General features: G+C 37.9%; 35 non-coding genes across 35 annotated transcripts; all 35 read right to left on the bottom strand.

Annotated features, from left to right (window-relative positions):
- Nucleotides 1-253: 253 nt before the first annotated feature.
- Nucleotides 254-363, bottom strand: trnal-caa (transfer RNA leucine (anticodon CAA)). The gene is made up of 2 exons: nucleotides 326-363; nucleotides 254-299 (listed from the first exon to the last, which is right to left on the bottom strand). It is a non-coding gene; the product is annotated as a tRNA-Leu (tRNA).
- A 220-nt stretch (nucleotides 364-583) lies between these two features.
- trnal-caa (transfer RNA leucine (anticodon CAA)) lies at nucleotides 584-693 on the bottom strand. The gene is made up of 2 exons: nucleotides 656-693; nucleotides 584-629 (listed from the first exon to the last, which is right to left on the bottom strand). It is a non-coding gene; the product is annotated as a tRNA-Leu (tRNA).
- Nucleotides 694-1,243: 550 nt separating this feature from the next.
- On the bottom strand, nucleotides 1,244-1,353 carry trnal-caa (transfer RNA leucine (anticodon CAA)). Its single transcript has 2 exons — nucleotides 1,316-1,353; nucleotides 1,244-1,289 (listed from the first exon to the last, which is right to left on the bottom strand). It is a non-coding gene; the product is annotated as a tRNA-Leu (tRNA).
- Nucleotides 1,354-1,810: 457 nt separating this feature from the next.
- Nucleotides 1,811-1,920, bottom strand: trnal-caa (transfer RNA leucine (anticodon CAA)). The gene is made up of 2 exons: nucleotides 1,883-1,920; nucleotides 1,811-1,856 (listed from the first exon to the last, which is right to left on the bottom strand). It is a non-coding gene; the product is annotated as a tRNA-Leu (tRNA).
- Nucleotides 1,921-2,140: 220 nt separating this feature from the next.
- On the bottom strand, nucleotides 2,141-2,250 carry trnal-caa (transfer RNA leucine (anticodon CAA)). Its single transcript has 2 exons — nucleotides 2,213-2,250; nucleotides 2,141-2,186 (listed from the first exon to the last, which is right to left on the bottom strand). It is a non-coding gene; the product is annotated as a tRNA-Leu (tRNA).
- A 550-nt stretch (nucleotides 2,251-2,800) lies between these two features.
- Nucleotides 2,801-2,910, bottom strand: trnal-caa (transfer RNA leucine (anticodon CAA)). The gene is made up of 2 exons: nucleotides 2,873-2,910; nucleotides 2,801-2,846 (listed from the first exon to the last, which is right to left on the bottom strand). It is a non-coding gene; the product is annotated as a tRNA-Leu (tRNA).
- Nucleotides 2,911-3,130: 220 nt separating this feature from the next.
- Nucleotides 3,131-3,240, bottom strand: trnal-caa (transfer RNA leucine (anticodon CAA)). The gene is made up of 2 exons: nucleotides 3,203-3,240; nucleotides 3,131-3,176 (listed from the first exon to the last, which is right to left on the bottom strand). It is a non-coding gene; the product is annotated as a tRNA-Leu (tRNA).
- Nucleotides 3,241-3,460: 220 nt separating this feature from the next.
- Nucleotides 3,461-3,570, bottom strand: trnal-caa (transfer RNA leucine (anticodon CAA)). The gene is made up of 2 exons: nucleotides 3,533-3,570; nucleotides 3,461-3,506 (listed from the first exon to the last, which is right to left on the bottom strand). It is a non-coding gene; the product is annotated as a tRNA-Leu (tRNA).
- Nucleotides 3,571-4,120: 550 nt separating this feature from the next.
- trnal-caa (transfer RNA leucine (anticodon CAA)) lies at nucleotides 4,121-4,230 on the bottom strand. Its single transcript has 2 exons — nucleotides 4,193-4,230; nucleotides 4,121-4,166 (listed from the first exon to the last, which is right to left on the bottom strand). It is a non-coding gene; the product is annotated as a tRNA-Leu (tRNA).
- A 457-nt stretch (nucleotides 4,231-4,687) lies between these two features.
- On the bottom strand, nucleotides 4,688-4,797 carry trnal-caa (transfer RNA leucine (anticodon CAA)). Its single transcript has 2 exons — nucleotides 4,760-4,797; nucleotides 4,688-4,733 (listed from the first exon to the last, which is right to left on the bottom strand). It is a non-coding gene; the product is annotated as a tRNA-Leu (tRNA).
- Nucleotides 4,798-5,017: 220 nt separating this feature from the next.
- Nucleotides 5,018-5,127, bottom strand: trnal-caa (transfer RNA leucine (anticodon CAA)). The gene is made up of 2 exons: nucleotides 5,090-5,127; nucleotides 5,018-5,063 (listed from the first exon to the last, which is right to left on the bottom strand). It is a non-coding gene; the product is annotated as a tRNA-Leu (tRNA).
- An 879-nt stretch (nucleotides 5,128-6,006) lies between these two features.
- Nucleotides 6,007-6,116, bottom strand: trnal-caa (transfer RNA leucine (anticodon CAA)). Its single transcript has 2 exons — nucleotides 6,079-6,116; nucleotides 6,007-6,052 (listed from the first exon to the last, which is right to left on the bottom strand). It is a non-coding gene; the product is annotated as a tRNA-Leu (tRNA).
- Nucleotides 6,117-6,573: 457 nt separating this feature from the next.
- Nucleotides 6,574-6,683, bottom strand: trnal-caa (transfer RNA leucine (anticodon CAA)). The gene is made up of 2 exons: nucleotides 6,646-6,683; nucleotides 6,574-6,619 (listed from the first exon to the last, which is right to left on the bottom strand). It is a non-coding gene; the product is annotated as a tRNA-Leu (tRNA).
- Nucleotides 6,684-6,903: 220 nt separating this feature from the next.
- On the bottom strand, nucleotides 6,904-7,013 carry trnal-caa (transfer RNA leucine (anticodon CAA)). Its single transcript has 2 exons — nucleotides 6,976-7,013; nucleotides 6,904-6,949 (listed from the first exon to the last, which is right to left on the bottom strand). It is a non-coding gene; the product is annotated as a tRNA-Leu (tRNA).
- A 549-nt stretch (nucleotides 7,014-7,562) lies between these two features.
- On the bottom strand, nucleotides 7,563-7,672 carry trnal-caa (transfer RNA leucine (anticodon CAA)). Its single transcript has 2 exons — nucleotides 7,635-7,672; nucleotides 7,563-7,608 (listed from the first exon to the last, which is right to left on the bottom strand). It is a non-coding gene; the product is annotated as a tRNA-Leu (tRNA).
- A 457-nt stretch (nucleotides 7,673-8,129) lies between these two features.
- Nucleotides 8,130-8,239, bottom strand: trnal-caa (transfer RNA leucine (anticodon CAA)). The gene is made up of 2 exons: nucleotides 8,202-8,239; nucleotides 8,130-8,175 (listed from the first exon to the last, which is right to left on the bottom strand). It is a non-coding gene; the product is annotated as a tRNA-Leu (tRNA).
- Nucleotides 8,240-8,459: 220 nt separating this feature from the next.
- On the bottom strand, nucleotides 8,460-8,569 carry trnal-caa (transfer RNA leucine (anticodon CAA)). The gene is made up of 2 exons: nucleotides 8,532-8,569; nucleotides 8,460-8,505 (listed from the first exon to the last, which is right to left on the bottom strand). It is a non-coding gene; the product is annotated as a tRNA-Leu (tRNA).
- A 549-nt stretch (nucleotides 8,570-9,118) lies between these two features.
- Nucleotides 9,119-9,228, bottom strand: trnal-caa (transfer RNA leucine (anticodon CAA)). Its single transcript has 2 exons — nucleotides 9,191-9,228; nucleotides 9,119-9,164 (listed from the first exon to the last, which is right to left on the bottom strand). It is a non-coding gene; the product is annotated as a tRNA-Leu (tRNA).
- A 220-nt stretch (nucleotides 9,229-9,448) lies between these two features.
- trnaw-cca (transfer RNA tryptophan (anticodon CCA)) lies at nucleotides 9,449-9,558 on the bottom strand. Its single transcript has 2 exons — nucleotides 9,521-9,558; nucleotides 9,449-9,494 (listed from the first exon to the last, which is right to left on the bottom strand). It is a non-coding gene; the product is annotated as a tRNA-Trp (tRNA).
- A 219-nt stretch (nucleotides 9,559-9,777) lies between these two features.
- Nucleotides 9,778-9,887, bottom strand: trnal-caa (transfer RNA leucine (anticodon CAA)). Its single transcript has 2 exons — nucleotides 9,850-9,887; nucleotides 9,778-9,823 (listed from the first exon to the last, which is right to left on the bottom strand). It is a non-coding gene; the product is annotated as a tRNA-Leu (tRNA).
- A 787-nt stretch (nucleotides 9,888-10,674) lies between these two features.
- trnal-caa (transfer RNA leucine (anticodon CAA)) lies at nucleotides 10,675-10,784 on the bottom strand. Its single transcript has 2 exons — nucleotides 10,747-10,784; nucleotides 10,675-10,720 (listed from the first exon to the last, which is right to left on the bottom strand). It is a non-coding gene; the product is annotated as a tRNA-Leu (tRNA).
- Nucleotides 10,785-11,004: 220 nt separating this feature from the next.
- Nucleotides 11,005-11,114, bottom strand: trnal-caa (transfer RNA leucine (anticodon CAA)). The gene is made up of 2 exons: nucleotides 11,077-11,114; nucleotides 11,005-11,050 (listed from the first exon to the last, which is right to left on the bottom strand). It is a non-coding gene; the product is annotated as a tRNA-Leu (tRNA).
- Nucleotides 11,115-11,333: 219 nt separating this feature from the next.
- On the bottom strand, nucleotides 11,334-11,443 carry trnal-caa (transfer RNA leucine (anticodon CAA)). Its single transcript has 2 exons — nucleotides 11,406-11,443; nucleotides 11,334-11,379 (listed from the first exon to the last, which is right to left on the bottom strand). It is a non-coding gene; the product is annotated as a tRNA-Leu (tRNA).
- Nucleotides 11,444-12,230: 787 nt separating this feature from the next.
- Nucleotides 12,231-12,340, bottom strand: trnal-caa (transfer RNA leucine (anticodon CAA)). Its single transcript has 2 exons — nucleotides 12,303-12,340; nucleotides 12,231-12,276 (listed from the first exon to the last, which is right to left on the bottom strand). It is a non-coding gene; the product is annotated as a tRNA-Leu (tRNA).
- Nucleotides 12,341-12,560: 220 nt separating this feature from the next.
- On the bottom strand, nucleotides 12,561-12,670 carry trnal-caa (transfer RNA leucine (anticodon CAA)). Its single transcript has 2 exons — nucleotides 12,633-12,670; nucleotides 12,561-12,606 (listed from the first exon to the last, which is right to left on the bottom strand). It is a non-coding gene; the product is annotated as a tRNA-Leu (tRNA).
- Nucleotides 12,671-12,890: 220 nt separating this feature from the next.
- On the bottom strand, nucleotides 12,891-13,000 carry trnal-caa (transfer RNA leucine (anticodon CAA)). Its single transcript has 2 exons — nucleotides 12,963-13,000; nucleotides 12,891-12,936 (listed from the first exon to the last, which is right to left on the bottom strand). It is a non-coding gene; the product is annotated as a tRNA-Leu (tRNA).
- Nucleotides 13,001-13,219: 219 nt separating this feature from the next.
- Nucleotides 13,220-13,329, bottom strand: trnal-caa (transfer RNA leucine (anticodon CAA)). Its single transcript has 2 exons — nucleotides 13,292-13,329; nucleotides 13,220-13,265 (listed from the first exon to the last, which is right to left on the bottom strand). It is a non-coding gene; the product is annotated as a tRNA-Leu (tRNA).
- Nucleotides 13,330-13,549: 220 nt separating this feature from the next.
- Nucleotides 13,550-13,659, bottom strand: trnal-caa (transfer RNA leucine (anticodon CAA)). Its single transcript has 2 exons — nucleotides 13,622-13,659; nucleotides 13,550-13,595 (listed from the first exon to the last, which is right to left on the bottom strand). It is a non-coding gene; the product is annotated as a tRNA-Leu (tRNA).
- A 220-nt stretch (nucleotides 13,660-13,879) lies between these two features.
- trnal-caa (transfer RNA leucine (anticodon CAA)) lies at nucleotides 13,880-13,989 on the bottom strand. Its single transcript has 2 exons — nucleotides 13,952-13,989; nucleotides 13,880-13,925 (listed from the first exon to the last, which is right to left on the bottom strand). It is a non-coding gene; the product is annotated as a tRNA-Leu (tRNA).
- A 457-nt stretch (nucleotides 13,990-14,446) lies between these two features.
- trnal-caa (transfer RNA leucine (anticodon CAA)) lies at nucleotides 14,447-14,556 on the bottom strand. Its single transcript has 2 exons — nucleotides 14,519-14,556; nucleotides 14,447-14,492 (listed from the first exon to the last, which is right to left on the bottom strand). It is a non-coding gene; the product is annotated as a tRNA-Leu (tRNA).
- A 220-nt stretch (nucleotides 14,557-14,776) lies between these two features.
- Nucleotides 14,777-14,886, bottom strand: trnal-caa (transfer RNA leucine (anticodon CAA)). The gene is made up of 2 exons: nucleotides 14,849-14,886; nucleotides 14,777-14,822 (listed from the first exon to the last, which is right to left on the bottom strand). It is a non-coding gene; the product is annotated as a tRNA-Leu (tRNA).
- A 549-nt stretch (nucleotides 14,887-15,435) lies between these two features.
- Nucleotides 15,436-15,545, bottom strand: trnal-caa (transfer RNA leucine (anticodon CAA)). Its single transcript has 2 exons — nucleotides 15,508-15,545; nucleotides 15,436-15,481 (listed from the first exon to the last, which is right to left on the bottom strand). It is a non-coding gene; the product is annotated as a tRNA-Leu (tRNA).
- A 220-nt stretch (nucleotides 15,546-15,765) lies between these two features.
- On the bottom strand, nucleotides 15,766-15,875 carry trnaw-cca (transfer RNA tryptophan (anticodon CCA)). Its single transcript has 2 exons — nucleotides 15,838-15,875; nucleotides 15,766-15,811 (listed from the first exon to the last, which is right to left on the bottom strand). It is a non-coding gene; the product is annotated as a tRNA-Trp (tRNA).
- A 219-nt stretch (nucleotides 15,876-16,094) lies between these two features.
- Nucleotides 16,095-16,204, bottom strand: trnal-caa (transfer RNA leucine (anticodon CAA)). Its single transcript has 2 exons — nucleotides 16,167-16,204; nucleotides 16,095-16,140 (listed from the first exon to the last, which is right to left on the bottom strand). It is a non-coding gene; the product is annotated as a tRNA-Leu (tRNA).
- Nucleotides 16,205-16,754: 550 nt separating this feature from the next.
- Nucleotides 16,755-16,864, bottom strand: trnal-caa (transfer RNA leucine (anticodon CAA)). Its single transcript has 2 exons — nucleotides 16,827-16,864; nucleotides 16,755-16,800 (listed from the first exon to the last, which is right to left on the bottom strand). It is a non-coding gene; the product is annotated as a tRNA-Leu (tRNA).
- Between the last annotated feature and the right edge of the window lie 286 nt (nucleotides 16,865-17,150).

Genomic DNA, 17,150 nt, shown 5'->3' with positions numbered 1-17,150 from the left:
TGATGGAAAAACACTTGCCAGAAGTGGGATTTGAAACCACGCCTCTTTTGGGAAAACAGAAACCCCTACTTTTGGAAGTTTCATCAACTTGAGTCTGGCGCCTTAGACCGCTCGGCCATTCTGACTGGAGTTGAACCTTGTTCACTTATAATGTCACAAGAGTTTCTTTATTTCTCTCATTTACTCATTATATAATGAGCTATTGTGTTTGTAGTTCTATCAAAACTAGATTCATTTGTTGATTGAAAACACTTGTCAGAAGTGGGATTTGAACCCACGCCTCCTTTGGGAGACCAGAAATCCCAACTTTTGGAAGTTTTATCAACTTGAGTCTGGCGCCTTAGACCGCTCGGCCATTCTGACTGGTGGTATTTTTGCTTGTTAGAAATCAGACTTATTAATGATTAGGCAGTCAAAACTGAAGATTTCAAGAAAAGCAATAAACCTGAAATTACTTTGTTGAAGTATGTTCAATTATGATGTCACAGGAGTTTCTTTCTTTCTCTCATTTACTCACTATATAATGAGCTCTTGTGTTGAAAGTTCCAGCAAAACTACATTCATTTGTTGATGGAAAAACACTTGTCAGAAGTGGGATTTGAACCCACGCCTCCTTTGGGAGACCAGAAAACCCAACTTTTGGAAGTTTTATCAACTTGAGTCTGGCGCCTTAGACCGCTCGGCCATTCTGACTGCTGGTACTTTTGCTAGTTAGAAATCAGACTTATTAATGATTAGGCAGTCAAAACTGAAGATTTCAAGAAAAGCAATAAACCTGAAATTACATTGTCCAAGTATGTTCAATTATGATGTCACAGGAGTTTCTTTCTTTCTCTCATTTACTCACTATGTAATGAGCTCTTGTGTTGAATGTTCCAGCAAAACTAGAATCATTTGTTGATTGAAAAACACTTGTCAGAAGTGGGATTTGAACTCACGCCTCCTTTGTAAGACCAGAAAACCCAACTTTTGGAAGTTTTATCAACTTGAGTCTGGCGCCTTAGACCGCTCGGCCATTCTGACTGGTGGTATTTTTGCTTGTTAGAAATCAGACTTATTAATGATTAGGCAGTCAAAACTGAAGATTTCAAGAAAAGCAATAAACCTGAAATTACATTGTTGAAGCTTGTTCAATTATGATGTCACAGGAGTTTCTTTCTTTCTCTCATTTACTCACTATGTAATGAGCTCTTGTGTTGAATGTTCCAGCAAAACTAGAATCATTTGTTGATTGAAAAACACTTGTCAGAAGTGGGATTTGAACCCACGCCTCCTTTGGGAGACCAGAAATCCCAACTTTTGGAAGTTTTATCAACTTGAGTCTGGCGCCTTAGACCCCTCGGCCATTCTGACTGGTCGTGTTTTTGCTTGTTAGAAATCAGACTTATAATGATTAGGCAGTCAAAACTGAAGATTTCAAGAAAAGCAATAAACCTGAAATTACATTGTCCAAGTATGTTCAATTATGATGTCACAGGAGTTTCTTTCTTTCTCTCATTTACTCATTATATAATGAGCTCTTGTGTTGAATGTTCCAGCAAAACTAGATTCATTTGTTGATGGAAAAACACTTGCCAGAAGTGGGATTTGAAACCACGCCTCTTTTGGGAAAACAGAAACCCCTACTTTTGGAAGTTTCATCAACTTGAGTCTGGCGCCTTAGACCGCTCGGCCATTCTGACTGGAGTTGAACCTTGTTCACTTATAATGTCACAAGAGTTTCTTTATTTCTCTCATTTACTCATTATATAATGAGCTATTGTGTTTGTAGTTCTATCAAAACTAGATTCATTTGTTGATTGAAAACACTTGTCAGAAGTGGGATTTGAACCCACGCCTCCTTTGGGAGACCAGAAATCCCAACTTTTGGAAGTTTTATCAACTTGAGTCTGGCGCCTTAGACCGCTCGGCCATTCTGACTGGTGGTATTTTTGCTTGTTAGAAATCAGACTTATTAATGATTAGGCAGTCAAAACTGAAGATTTCAAGAAAAGCAATAAACCTGAAATTACTTTGTTGAAGTATGTTCAATTATGATGTCACAGGAGTTTCTTTCTTTCTCTCATTTACTCACTATATAATGAGCTCTTGTGTTGAAAGTTCCAGCAAAACTACATTCATTTGTTGATGGAAAAACACTTGTCAGAAGTGGGATTTGAACCCACGCCTCCTTTGGGAGACCAGAAAACCCAACTTTTGGAAGTTTTATCAACTTGAGTCTGGCGCCTTAGACCGCTCGGCCATTCTGACTGCTGGTACTTTTGCTAGTTAGAAATCAGACTTATTAATGATTAGGCAGTCAAAACTGAAGATTTCAAGAAAAGCAATAAACCTGAAATTACATTGTCCAAGTATGTTCAATTATGATGTCACAGGAGTTTCTTTCTTTCTCTCATTTACTCACTATGTAATGAGCTCTTGTGTTGAATGTTCCAGCAAAACTAGAATCATTTGTTGATTGAAAAACACTTGTCAGAAGTGGGATTTGAACTCACGCCTCCTTTGGGAGACCAGAAAACCCAACTTTTGGAAGTTTTATCAACTTGAGTCTGGCGCCTTAGACCGCTCGGCCATTCTGACTGGTGGTATTTTTGCTTGTTAGAAATCAGACTTATTAATGATTAGGCAGTCAAAACTGAAGATTTCAAGAAAAGCAATAAACCTGAAATTACATTGTTGAAGCTTGTTCAATTATGATGTCACAGGAGTTTCTTTCTTTCTCTCATTTACTCACTATGTAATGAGCTCTTGTGTTGAATGTTCCAGCAAAACTAGAATCATTTGTTGATTGAAAAACACTTGTCAGAAGTGGGATTTGAACCCACGCCTCCTTTGGGAGACCAGAAATCCCAACTTTTGGAAGTTTTATCAACTTGAGTCTGGCGCCTTAGACCCCTCGGCCATTCTGACTGGTGGTATTTTTGCTTGTTAGAAATCAGACTTATTAATGATTAGGCAGTCAAAACTGAAGATTTCAAGAAAAGCAATAAACCTGAAATTACATTGTTGAAGCTTGTTCAATTATGATGTCACAGGAGTTTCTTTCTTTCTCTCATTTACTCACTATATAATGAGCTCTTGTGTTGAAAGTTCCAGCAAAACTACATTCATTTGTTGATGGAAAAACACTTGTCAGAAGTGGGATTAGAACCCACGCCTCCTTTGGGAGACCAGAAATCCCAACTTTTGGAAGTTTTATCAACTTGAGTCTGGCGCCTTAGACCGCTCGGCCATTCTGACTGGTGGTATTTTTGCTTGTTAGAAATCAGACTTATTAATGATTAGGCAGTCAAAACTGAAGATTTCAAGAAAAGCAATAAACCTGAAATTACTTTGTTGAAGTATGTTCAATTATGATGTCACAGGAGTTTCTTTCTTTCTCTCATTTACTCACTATATAATGAGCTCTTGTGTTGAAAGTTCCAGCAAAACTACATTCATTTGTTGATGGAAAAACACTTGTCAGAAGTGGGATTTGAACCCACGCCTCCTTTGGGAGACCAGAAAACCCAACTTTTGGAAGTTTTATCAACTTGAGTCTGGCGCCTTAGACCGCTCGGCCATTCTGACTGCTGGTACTTTTGCTAGTTAGAAATCAGACTTATTAATGATTAGGCAGTCAAAACTGAAGATTTCAAGAAAAGCAATAAACCTGAAATTACATTGTCCAAGTATGTTCAATTATGATGTCACAGGAGTTTCTTTCTTTCTCTCATTTACTCACTATGTAATGAGCTCTTGTGTTGAATGTTCCAGCAAAACTAGAATCATTTGTTGATTGAAAAACACTTGTCAGAAGTGGGATTTGAACTCACGCCTCCTTTGGGAGACCAGAAAACCCAACTTTTGGAAGTTTTATCAACTTGAGTCTGGCGCCTTAGACCGCTCGGCCATTCTGACTGGTGGTATTTTTGCTTGTTAGAAATCAGACTTATTAATGATTAGGCAGTCAAAACTGAAGATTTCAAGAAAAGCAATAAACCTGAAATTACATTGTTGAAGCTTGTTCAATTATGATGTCACAGGAGTTTCTTTCTTTCTCTCATTTACTCACTATGTAATGAGCTCTTGTGTTGAATGTTCCAGCAAAACTAGAATCATTTGTTGATTGAAAAACACTTGTCAGAAGTGGGATTTGAACCCACGCCTCCTTTGGGAGACCAGAAATCCCAACTTTTGGAAGTTTTATCAACTTGAGTCTGGCGCCTTAGACCCCTCGGCCATTCTGACTGGTCGTGTTTTTGCTTGTTAGAAATCAGACTTATAATGATTAGGCAGTCAAAACTGAAGATTTCAAGAAAAGCAATAAACCTGAAATTACATTGTCCAAGTATGTTCAATTATGATGTCACAGGAGTTTCTTTCTTTCTCTCATTTACTCATTATATAATGAGCTCTTGTGTTGAATGTTCCAGCAAAACTAGATTCATTTGTTGATGGAAAAACACTTGCCAGAAGTGGGATTTGAAACCACGCCTCTTTTGGGAAAACAGAAACCCCTACTTTTGGAAGTTTCATCAACTTGAGTCTGGCGCCTTAGACCGCTCGGCCATTCTGACTGGAGTTGAACCTTGTTCACTTATAATGTCACAAGAGTTTCTTTATTTCTCTCATTTACTCATTATATAATGAGCTATTGTGTTTGTAGTTCTATCAAAACTAGATTCATTTGTTGATTGAAAACACTTGTCAGAAGTGGGATTTGAACCCACGCCTCCTTTGGGAGACCAGAAATCCCAACTTTTGGAAGTTTTATCAACTTGAGTCTGGCGCCTTAGACCGCTCGGCCATTCTGACTGGTGGCATTTTTGCTTGTTAGAAATCAGACTTATTAATGATTAGGCAGTCAAAACTGAAGATTTCAAGAAAAGCAATAAACCTGAAATTACTTTGTTGAAGTATGTTCAATTATGATGTCACAGGAGTTTCTTTCTTTCTCTCATTTACTCACTATATAATGAGCTCTTGTGTTGAAAGTTCCAGCAAAACTACATTCATTTGTTGATGGAAAAACACTTGTCAGAAGTGGGATTTGAACCCACGCCTCCTTTGGGAGACCAGAAAACCCAACTTTTGGAAGTTTTATCAACTTGAGTCTGGCGCCTTAGACCGCTCGGCCATTCTGACTGCTGGTACTTTTGCTAGTTAGAAATCAGACTTATTAATGATTAGGCAGTCAAAACTGAAGATTTCAAGAAAAGCAATAAACCTGAAATTACATTGTCCAAGTATGTTCAATTATGATGTCACAGGAGTTTCTTTCTTTCTCTCATTTACTCACTATGTAATGAGCTCTTGTGTTGAATGTTCCAGCAAAACTAGAATCATTTGTTGATTGAAAAACACTTGTCAGAAGTGGGATTTGAACTCACGCCTCCTTTGGGAGACCAGAAAACCCAACTTTTGGAAGTTTTATCAACTTGAGTCTGGCGCCTTAGACCGCTCGGCCATTCTGACTGGGCGTGTTTTTGCTTGTTAGAAATCAGACTTATAATGATTAGGCAGTCAAAACTGAAGATTTCAAGAAAAGCAATAAACCTGAAATTACATTGTTGAAGCTTGTTCAATTATGATGTCACAGGAGTTTCTTTCTTTCTCTCATTTACTCACTATGTAATGAGCTCTTGTGTTGAATGTTCCAGCAAAACTAGAATCATTTGTTGATTGAAAAACACTTGTCAGAAGTGGGATTTGAACTCACGCCTCCTTTGGGAGACCAGAAAACCCAACTTTTGGAAGTTTTATCAACTTGAGTCTGGCGCCTTAGACCGCTCGGCCATTCTGACTGGTGGTATTTTTGCTTGTTAGAAATCAGACTTATTAATGATTAGGCAGTCAAAACTGAAGATTTCAAGAAAAGCAATAAACCTGAAATTACATTGTTGAAGCTTGTTCAATTATGATGTCACAGGAGTTTCTTTCTTTCTCTCATTTACTCACTATGTAATGAGCTCTTGTGTTGAATGTTCCAGCAAAACTAGAATCATTTGTTGATTGAAAAACACTTGTCAGAAGTGGGATTTGAACCCACGCCTCCTTTGGGAGACCAGAAATCCCAACTTTTGGAAGTTTTATCAACTTGAGTCTGGCGCCTTAGACCCCTCGGCCATTCTGACTGGTCGTGTTTTTGCTTGTTAGAAATCAGACTTATAATGATTAGGCAGTCAAAACTGAAGATTTCAAGAAAAGCAATAAACCTGAAATTACATTGTCCAAGTATGTTCAATTATGATGTCACAGGAGTTTCTTTCTTTCTCTCATTTACTCATTATATAATGAGCTCTTGTGTTGAATGTTCCAGCAAAACTAGATTCATTTGTTGATGGAAAAACACTTGCCAGAAGTGGGATTTGAAACCACGCCTCTTTTGGGAAAACAGAAACCCCTACTTTTGGAAGTTTCATCAACTTGAGTCTGGCGCCTTAGACCGCTCGGCCATTCTGACTGGAGTTGAACCTTGTTCACTTATAATGTCACAAGAGTTTCTTTATTTCTCTCATTTACTCATTATATAATGAGCTATTGTGTTTGTAGTTCTATCAAAACTAGATTCATTTGTTGATTGAAAACACTTGTCAGAAGTGGGATTTGAACCCACGCCTCCTTTGGGAGACCAGAAATCCCAACTTTTGGAAGTTTTATCAACTTGAGTCTGGCGCCTTAGACCGCTCGGCCATTCTGACTGGTGGCATTTTTGCTTGTTAGAAATCAGACTTATTAATGATTAGGCAGTCAAAACTGAAGATTTCAAGAAAAGCAATAAACCTGAAATTACTTTGTTGAAGTATGTTCAATTATGATGTCACAGGAGTTTCTTTCTTTCTCTCATTTACTCACTATATAATGAGCTCTTGTGTTGAAAGTTCCAGCAAAACTACATTCATTTGTTGATGGAAAAACACTTGTCAGAAGTGGGATTTGAACCCACGCCTCCTTTGGGAGACCAGAAAACCCAACTTTTGGAAGTTTTATCAACTTGAGTCTGGCGCCTTAGACCGCTCGGCCATTCTGACTGCTGGTACTTTTGCTAGTTAGAAATCAGACTTATTAATGATTAGGCAGTCAAAACTGAAGATTTCAAGAAAAGCAATAAACCTGAAATTACATTGTCCAAGTATGTTCAATTATGATGTCACAGGAGTTTCTTTCTTTCTCTCATTTACTCACTATGTAATGAGCTCTTGTGTTGAATGTTCCAGCAAAACTAGAATCATTTGTTGATTGAAAAACACTTGTCAGAAGTGGGATTTGAACTCACGCCTCCTTTGGGAGACCAGAAAACCCAACTTTTGGAAGTTTTATCAACTTGAGTCTGGCGCCTTAGACCGCTCGGCCATTCTGACTGGTGGTATTTTTGCTTGTTAGAAATCAGACTTATTAATGATTAGGCAGTCAAAACTGAAGATTTCAAGAAAAGCAATAAACCTGAAATTACATTGTTGAAGCTTGTTCAATTATGATGTCACAGGAGTTTCTTTCTTTCTCTCATTTACTCACTATGTAATGAGCTCTTGTGTTGAATGTTCCAGCAAAACTAGAATCATTTGTTGATTGAAAACACTTGTCAGAAGTGGGATTTGAACCCACGCCTCCTTTGGGAGACCAGAAATCCCAACTTTTGGAAGTTTTATCAACTTGAGTCTGGCGCCTTAGACCCCTCGGCCATTCTGACTGGTCGTGTTTTTGCTTGTTAGAAATCAGACTTATAATGATTAGGCAGTCAAAACTGAAGATTTCAAGAAAAGCAATAAACCTGAAATTACATTGTCCAAGTATGTTCAATTATGATGTCACAGGAGTTTCTTTCTTTCTCTCATTTACTCATTATATAATGAGCTCTTGTGTTGAATGTTCCAGCAAAACTAGATTCATTTGTTGATGGAAAAACACTTGCCAGAAGTGGGATTTGAAACCACGCCTCTTTTGGGAAAACAGAAACCCCTACTTTTGGAAGTTTCATCAACTTGAGTCTGGCGCCTTAGACCGCTCGGCCATTCTGACTGGAGTTGAACCTTGTTCACTTATAATGTCACAAGAGTTTCTTTATTTCTCTCATTTACTCATTATATAATGAGCTATTGTGTTTGTAGTTCTATCAAAACTAGATTCATTTGTTGATTGAAAACACTTGTCAGAAGTGGGATTTGAACCCACGCCTCCTTTGGGAGACCAGAAATCCCAACTTTTGGAAGTTTTATCAACTTGAGTCTGGCGCCTTAGACCGCTCGGCCATTCTGACTGGTGGCATTTTTGCTTGTTAGAAATCAGACTTATTAATGATTAGGCAGTCAAAACTGAAGATTTCAAGAAAAGCAATAAACCTGAAATTACTTTGTTGAAGTATGTTCAATTATGATGTCACAGGAGTTTCTTTCTTTCTCTCATTTACTCACTATATAATGAGCTCTTGTGTTGAAAGTTCCAGCAAAACTACATTCATTTGTTGATGGAAAAACACTTGTCAGAAGTGGGATTTGAACCCACGCCTCCTTTGGGAGACCAGAAAACCCAACTTTTGGAAGTTTTATCAACTTGAGTCTGGCGCCTTAGACCGCTCGGCCATTCTGACTGCTGGTACTTTTGCTAGTTAGAAATCAGACTTATTAATGATTAGGCAGTCAAAACTGAAGATTTCAAGAAAAGCAATAAACCTGAAATTACATTGTCCAAGTATGTTCAATTATGATGTCACAGGAGTTTCTTTCTTTCTCTCATTTACTCACTATGTAATGAGCTCTTGTGTTGAATGTTCCAGCAAAACTAGAATCATTTGTTGATTGAAAAACACTTGTCAGAAGTGGGATTTGAACTCACGCCTCCTTTGGGAGACCAGAAAACCCAACTTTTGGAAGTTTTATCAACTTGAGTCTGGCGCCTTAGACCGCTCGGCCATTCTGACTGGTGGTATTTTTGCTTGTTAGAAATCAGACTTATTAATGATTAGGCAGTCAAAACTGAAGATTTCAAGAAAAGCAATAAACCTGAAATTACATTGTTGAAGCTTGTTCAATTATGATGTCACAGGAGTTTCTTTCTTTCTCTCATTTACTCACTATATAATGAGCTCTTGTGTTGAAAGTTCCAGCAAAACTAGATTCATTTGTTGATTGAAAACACTTGTCAGAAGTGGGATTTGAACCCACGCCTCCTTTGGGAGACCAGAAATCCCAACTTTTGGAAGTTTTATCAACTTGAGTCTGGCGCCTTAGACCGCTCGGCCATTCTGACTGGTGGTATTTTTGCTTGTTAGAAATCAGACTTATTAATGATTAGGCAGTCAAAACTGAAGATTTCAAGAAAAGCAATAAACCTGAAATTACATTGTTGAAGCTTGTTCAATTATGATGTCACAGGAGTTTCTTTCTTTCTCTCATTTACTCACTATGTAATGAGCTCTTGTGTTGAATGTTCCAGCAAAACTAGAATCATTTGTTGATTGAAAAACACTTGTCAGAAGTGGGATTTGAACTCACGCCTCCTTTGGGAGACCAGAAAACCCAACTTTTGGAAGTTTTATCAACTGGAGTCTGGCGCCTTAGACCGCTCGGCCATTCTGACTGGTGGTATTTTTGCTTGTTAGAAATCAGACTTATTAATGATTAGGCAGTCAAAACTGAAGATTTCAAGAAAAGCAATAAACCTGAAATTACATTGTTGAAGCTTGTTCAATTATGATGTCACAGGAGTTTCTTTCTTTCTCTCATTTACTCACTATATAATGAGCTCTTGTGTTGAAAGTTCCAGCAAAACTAGATTCATTTGTTGATTGAAAACACTTGTCAGAAGTGGGATTTGAACCCACGCCTCCTTTGGGAGACCAGAAATCCCAACTTTTGGAAGTTTTATCAACTTGAGTCTGGCGCCTTAGACCGCTCGGCCATTCTGACTGGTGGTATTTTTGCTTGTTAGAAATCAGACTTATTAATGATTAGGCAGTCAAAACTGAAGATTTCAAGAAAAGCAATAAACCTGAAATTACATTGTTGAAGCTTGTTCAATTATGATGTCACAGGAGTTTCTTTCTTTCTCTCATTTACTCACTATATAATGAGCTCTTGTGTTGAAAGTTCCAGCAAAACTACATTCATTTGTTGATGGAAAAACACTTGTCAGAAGTGGGATTAGAACCCACGCCTCCTTTGGGAGACCAGAAAACCCAACTTTTGGAAGTTTTATCAACTTGAGTCTGGCGCCTTAGACCCCTCGGCCATTCTGACTGGTCGTGTTTTTGCTTGTTAGAAATCAGACTTATAATGATTAGGCAGTCAAAACTGAAGATTTCAAGAAAAGCAATAAACCTGAAATTACATTGTCCAAGTATGTTCAATTATGATGTCACAGGAGTTTCTTTCTTTCTCTCATTTACTCATTATATAATGAGCTCTTGTGTTGAATGTTCCAGCAAAACTAGATTCATTTGTTGATGGAAAAACACTTGCCAGAAGTGGGATTTGAAACCACGCCTCTTTTGGGAAAACAGAAACCCCTACTTTTGGAAGTTTCATCAACTTGAGTCTGGCGCCTTAGACCGCTCGGCCATTCTGACTGGAGTTGAACCTTGTTCACTTATAATGTCACAAGAGTTTCTTTATTTCTCTCATTTACTCATTATATAATGAGCTATTGTGTTTGTAGTTCTATCAAAACTAGATTCATTTGTTGATTGAAAACACTTGTCAGAAGTGGGATTTGAACCCACGCCTCCTTTGGGAGACCAGAAATCCCAACTTTTGGAAGTTTTATCAACTTGAGTCTGGCGCCTTAGACCCCTCGGCCATTCTGACTGGTGGTATTTTTGCTTGTTAGAAATCAGACTTATTAATGATTAGGCAGTCAAAACTGAAGATTTCAAGAAAAGCAATAAACCTGAAATTACATTGTTGAAGCTTGTTCAATTATGATGTCACAGGAGATTCTTTCTTTCTCTCATTTACTCACTATATAATGAGCTCTTGTGTTGAAAGTTCCAGCAAAACTACATTCATTTGTTGATGGAAAAACACTTGTCAGAAGTGGGATTAGAACCCACGCCTCCTTTGGGAGACCAGAAAACCCAACTTTTGGAAGTTTTATCAACTTGAGTCTGGCGCCTTAGACCGCTCGGCCATTCTGACTGGTGGTATTTTTGCTTGTTAGAAATCAGACTTATTAATGATTAGGCAGTCAAAACTGAAGATTTCAAGAAAAGCAATAAACCTGAAATTACATTGTTGAAGCTTGTTCAATTATGATGTCACAGGAGTTTCTTTCTTTCTCTCATTTACTCACTATATAATGAGCTCTTGTGTTGAAAGTTCCAGCAAAACTAGATTCATTTGTTGATTGAAAACACTTGTCAGAAGTGGGATTTGAACCCACGCCTCCTTTGGGAGACCAGAAATCCCAACTTTTGGAAGTTTTATCAACTTGAGTCTGGCGCCTTAGACCGCTCGGCCATTCTGACTGGTGGTATTTTTGCTTGTTAGAAATCAGACTTATTAATGATTAGGCAGTCAAAACTGAAGATTTCAAGAAAAGCAATAAACCTGAAATTACATTGTTGAAGCTTGTTCAATTATGATGTCACAGGAGTTTCTTTCTTTCTCTCATTTACTCACTATGTAATGAGCTCTTGTGTTGAATGTTCCAGCAAAACTAGAATCATTTGTTGATTGAAAAACACTTGTCAGAAGTGGGATTTGAACTCACGCCTCCTTTGGGAGACCAGAAAACCCAACTTTTGGAAGTTTTATCAACTTGAGTCTGGCGCCTTAGACCGCTCGGCCATTCTGACTGGTCGTGTTTTTGCTTGTTAGAAATCAGACTTATAATGATTAGGCAGTCAAAACTGAAGATTTCAAGAAAAGCAATAAACCTGAAATTACATTGTCCAAGTATGTTCAATTATGATGTCACAGGAGTTTCTTTCTTTCTCTCATTTACTCATTATATAATGAGCTCTTGTGTTGAATGTTCCAGCAAAACTAGATTCATTTGTTGATGGAAAAACACTTGCCAGAAGTGGGATTTGAAACCACGCCTCTTTTGGGAAAACAGAAACCCCTACTTTTGGAAGTTTCATCAACTTGAGTCTGGCGCCTTAGACCGCTCGGCCATTCTGACTGGAGTTGAACCTTGTTCACTTATAATGTCACAAGAGTTTCTTTATTTCTCTCATTTACTCATTATATAATGAGCTATTGTGTTTGTAGTTCTATCAAAACTAGATTCATTTGTTGATTGAAAACACTTGTCAGAAGTGGGATTTGAACCCACGCCTCCTTTGGGAGACCAGAAATCCCAACTTTTGGAAGTTTTATCAACTTGAGTCTGGCGCCTTAGACCCCTCGGCCATTCTGACTGGTGGTATTTTTGCTTGTTAGAAATCAGACTTATTAATGATTAGGCAGTCAAAACTGAAGATTTCAAGAAAAGCAATAAACCTGAAATTACATTGTTGAAGCTTGTTCAATTATGATGTCACAGGAGTTTCTTTCTTTCTCTCATTTACTCACTATATAATGAGCTCTTGTGTTGAAAGTTCCAGCAAAACTACATTCATTTGTTGATGGAAAAACACTTGTCAGAAGTGGGATTAGAACCCACGCCTCCTTTGGGAGACCAGAAAACCCAACTTTTGGAAGTTTTATCAACTTGAGTCTGGCGCCTTAGACCGCTCGGCCATTCTGACTGGTGGTATTTTTGCTTGTTAGAAATCAGTCTTATTAATGATTAGGCAGTCAAAACTGAAGATTTCAAGAAAAGCAATAAACCTGAAATTACTTTGTTGAAGTATGTTCAATTATGATGTCACAGGAGTTTCTTTCTTTCTCTCATTTACTCACTATGTAATGAGCTCTTGTGTTGAATGTTCCAGCAAAACTAGAATCATTTGTTGATTGAAAAACACTTGTCAGAAGTGGGATTTGAACTCACGCCTCCTTTGGGAGACCAGAAAACCCAACTTTTGGAAGTTTTATCAACTTGAGTCTGGCGCCTTAGACCACTCGGCCATTCTGACTGGTGGTATTTTTGCTTGTTAGAAATCAGACTTATTAATGATTAGGCAGTCAAAACTGAAGATTTCAAGAAAAGCAATAAACCTGAAATTACATTGTTGAAGCTTGTTCAATTATGATGTCACAGGAGTTTCTTTCTTTCTCTCATTTACTCACTATATAATGAGCTCTTGTGTTGAAAGTTCCAGCAAAACTAGATTCATTTGTTGATTGAAAACACTTGTCAGAAGTGGGATTTGAACCCACGCCTCCTTTGGGAGACCAGAAATCCCAACTTTTGGAAGTTTTATCAACTTGAGTCTGGCGCCTTAGACCGCTCGGCCATTCTGACTGGTGGTATTTTTGCTTGTTAGAAATCAGACTTATTAATGATTAGGCAGTCAAAACTGAAGATTTCAAGAAAAGCAATAAACCTGAAATTACATTGTTGAAGCTTGTTCAATTATGATGTCACAGGAGTTTCTTTCTTTCTCTCATTTACTCACTATATAATGAGCTCTTGTGTTGAAAGTTCCAGCAAAACTACATTCATTTGTTGATGGAAAAACACTTGTCAGAAGTGGGATTAGAACCCACGCCTCCTTTGGGAGACCAGAAAACCCAACTTTTGGAAGTTTTATCAACTTGAGTCTGGCGCCTTAGACCGCTCGGCCATTCTGACTGCTGGTACTTTTGCTAGTTAGAAATCAGACTTATTAATGATTAGGCAGTCAAAACTGAAGATTTCAAGAAAAGCAATAAACCTGAAATTACATTGTTGAAGCTTGTTCAATTATGATGTCACAGGAGTTTCTTTCTTTCTCTCATTTACTCACTATGTAATGAGCTCTTGTGTTGAATGTTCCAGCAAAACTAGAATCATTTGTTGATTGAAAAACACTTGTCAGAAGTGGGATTTGAACCCACGCCTCCTTTGGGAGACCAGAAATCCCAACTTTTGGAAGTTTTATCAACTTGAGTCTGGCGCCTTAGACCCCTCGGCCATTCTGACTGGTCGTGTTTTTGCTTGTTAGAAATCAGACTTATAATGATTAGGCAGTCAAAACTGAAGATTTCAAGAAAAGCAATAAACCTGAAATTACATTGTCCAAGTATGTTCAATTATGATGTCACAGGAGTTTCTTTCTTTCTCTCATTTACTCATTATATAATGAGCTCTTGTGTTGAATGTTCCAGCAAAACTAGATTCATTTGTTGATGGAAAAACACTTGCCAGAAGTGGGATTTGAAACCACACCTCTTTTGGGAAAACAGAAACCCCTACTTTTGGAAGTTTCATCAACTTGAGTCTGGCGCCTTAGACCGCTCGGCCATTCTGACTGGAGTTGAACCTTGTTCACTTATAATGTCACAAGAGTTTCTTTATTTCTCTCATTTACTCATTATATAATGAGCTATTGTGTTTGTAGTTCTATCAAAACTAGATTCATTTGTTGATTGAAAACACTTGTCAGAAGTGGGATTTGAACCCACGCCTCCTTTGGGAGACCAGAAATGCCAACTTTTGGAAGTTTTATCAACTTGAGTCTGGCGCCTTAGACCGCTCGGCCATTCTGACTGGTGGTATTTTTGCTTGTTAGAAATCAGACTTATTAATGATTAGGCAGTCAAAACTGAAGATTTCAAGAAAAGCAATAAACCTGAAATTACTTTGTTGAAGTATGTTCAATTATGATGTCACAGGAGTTTCTTTCTTTCTCTCATTTACTCACTATATAATGAGCTCTTGTGTTGAAAGTTCCAGCAAAACTACATTCATTTGTTGATGGAAAAACACTTGTCAGAAGTGGGATTTGAACCCACGCCTCCTTTGGGAGACCAGAAAACCCAACTTTTGGAAGTTTTATCAACTTGAGTCTGGCGCCTTAGACCGCTCGGCCATTCTGACTGCTGGTACTTTTGCTAGTTAGAAATCAGACTTATTAATGATTAGGCAGTCAAAACTGAAGATTTCAAGAAAAGCAATACACCTGAAATTACATTGTCCAAGTATGTTCAATTATGATGTCACAGGAGTTTCTTTCTTTCTCTCATTTACTCACTATGTAATGAGCTCTTGTGTTGAATGTTCCAGCAAAACTAGAATCATTTGTTGATTGAAAAACACTTGTCAGAAGTGGGATTTGAACTCACGCCTCCTTTGGGAGACCAGAAAACCCAACTTTTGGAAGTTTTATCAACTTGAGTCTGGCGCCTTAGACCGCTCGGCCATTCTGACTGGTGGTATTTTTGCTTGTTAGAAATCAGACTTATTAATGATTAGGCAGTCAAAACTGAAGATTTCAAGAAAAGCAATAAACCTGAAATTACATTGTTGAAGCTTGTTCAATTATGATGTCACAGGAGTTTCTTTCTTTCTCTCATTTACTCACTATATAATGAGCTCTTGTGTTGAAAGTTCCAGCAAAACTAGATTCATTTGTTGATTGAAAACACTTGTCAGAAGTGGGATTTGAACCCACGCCTCCTTTGGGAGACCAGAAATCCCAACTTTTGGAAGTTTTATCAACTTGAGTCTGGCGCCTTAGACCGCTCGGCCATTCTGACTGGTGGTATTTTTGCTTGTTAGAAATCAGACTTATTAATGATTAGGCAGTCAAAACTGAAGATTTCAAGAAAAGCAATAAACCTGAAATTACATTGTTGAAGCTTGTTCAATTATGATGTCACAGGAGTTTCTTTCTTTCTCTCATTTACTCACTATGTAATGAGCTCTTGTGTTGAATGTTCCAGCAAAACTAGAATCATTTGTTGATTGAAAAACACTTGTCAGAAGTGGGATTTGAACTCACGCCTCCTTTGGGAGACCAGAAAACCCAACTTTTGGAAGTTTTATCAACTGGAGTCTGGCGCCTTAGACCGCTCGGCCATTCTGACTGGTGGTATTTTTGCTTGTTAGAAATCAGACTTATTAATGATTAGGCAGTCAAAACTGAAGATTTCAAGAAAAGCAATAAACCTGAAATTACATTGTTGAAGCTTGTTCAATTATGATGTCACAGGAGTTTCTTTCTTTCTCTCATTTACTCACTATATAATGAGCTCTTGTGTTGAAAGTTCCAGCAAAACTAGATTCATTTGTTGATTGAAAACACTTGTCAGAAGTGGGATTTGAACCCACGCCTCCTTTGGGAGACCAGAAATCCCAACTTTTGGAAGTTTTATCAACTTGAGTCTGGCGCCTTAGACCGCTCGGCCATTCTGACTGGTGGTATTTTTGCTTGTTAGAAATCAGACTTATTAATGATTAGGCAGTCAAAACTGAAGATTTCAAGAAAAGCAATAAACCTGAAATTACATTGTTGAAGCTTGTTCAATTATGATGTCACAGGAGTTTCTTTCTTTCTCTCATTTACTCACTATATAATGAGCTCTTGTGTTGAAAGTTCCAGCAAAACTACATTCATTTGTTGATGGAAAAACACTTGTCAGAAGTGGGATTAGAACCCACGCCTCCTTTGGGAGAACAGAAAACCCAACTTTTGGAAGTTTTATCAACTTGAGTCTGGCGCCTTAGACCGCTCGGCCATTCTGACTGGTGGTATTTTTGCTTGTTAGAAATCAGTCTTATTAATGATTAGGCAGTCAAAACTGAAGATTTCAAGAAAAGCAATAAACCTGAAATTACTTTGTTGAAGTATGTTCAATTATGATGTCACATGAGTTTCTTTCTTTCTCTCATTTACTCACTATATAATGAGCTCTTGTGTTGAAAGTTCCAGCAAAACTACATTCATTTGTTGATGGAAAAACACTTGTCAGAAGTGGGATTTGAACCCACGCCTCCTTTGGGAGACCAGAAAACCCAACTTTTGGAAGTTTTATCAACTTGAGTCTGGCGCCTTAGACCGCTCGGCCATTCTGACTGCTGGTACTTTTGCTAGTTAGAAATCAGACTTATTAATGATTAGGCAGTCAAAACTGAAGATTTCAAGAAAAGCAATAAACCTGAAATTACATTGTCCAAGTATGTTCAATTATGATGTCACAGGAGTTTCTTTCTTTCTCTCATTTACTCACTATGTAATGAGCTCTTGTGTTGAATGTTCCAGCAAAACTAGAATCATTTGTTGATTGAAAAACACTTGTCAGAAGTGGGATTTGAACTCACGCCTCCTTTGGGAGACCAGAAAACCCAACTTTTGGAAGTTT

The sequence above is a fragment of the Brachyhypopomus gauderio genome, unplaced genomic scaffold (assembly GCF_052324685.1).
Source record: "Brachyhypopomus gauderio isolate BG-103 unplaced genomic scaffold, BGAUD_0.2 sc173, whole genome shotgun sequence".
Lineage (NCBI taxonomy): Eukaryota > Metazoa > Chordata > Actinopteri > Gymnotiformes > Hypopomidae > Brachyhypopomus > Brachyhypopomus gauderio.
This window is presented reverse-complemented; position numbering and strand designations above follow the sequence as displayed.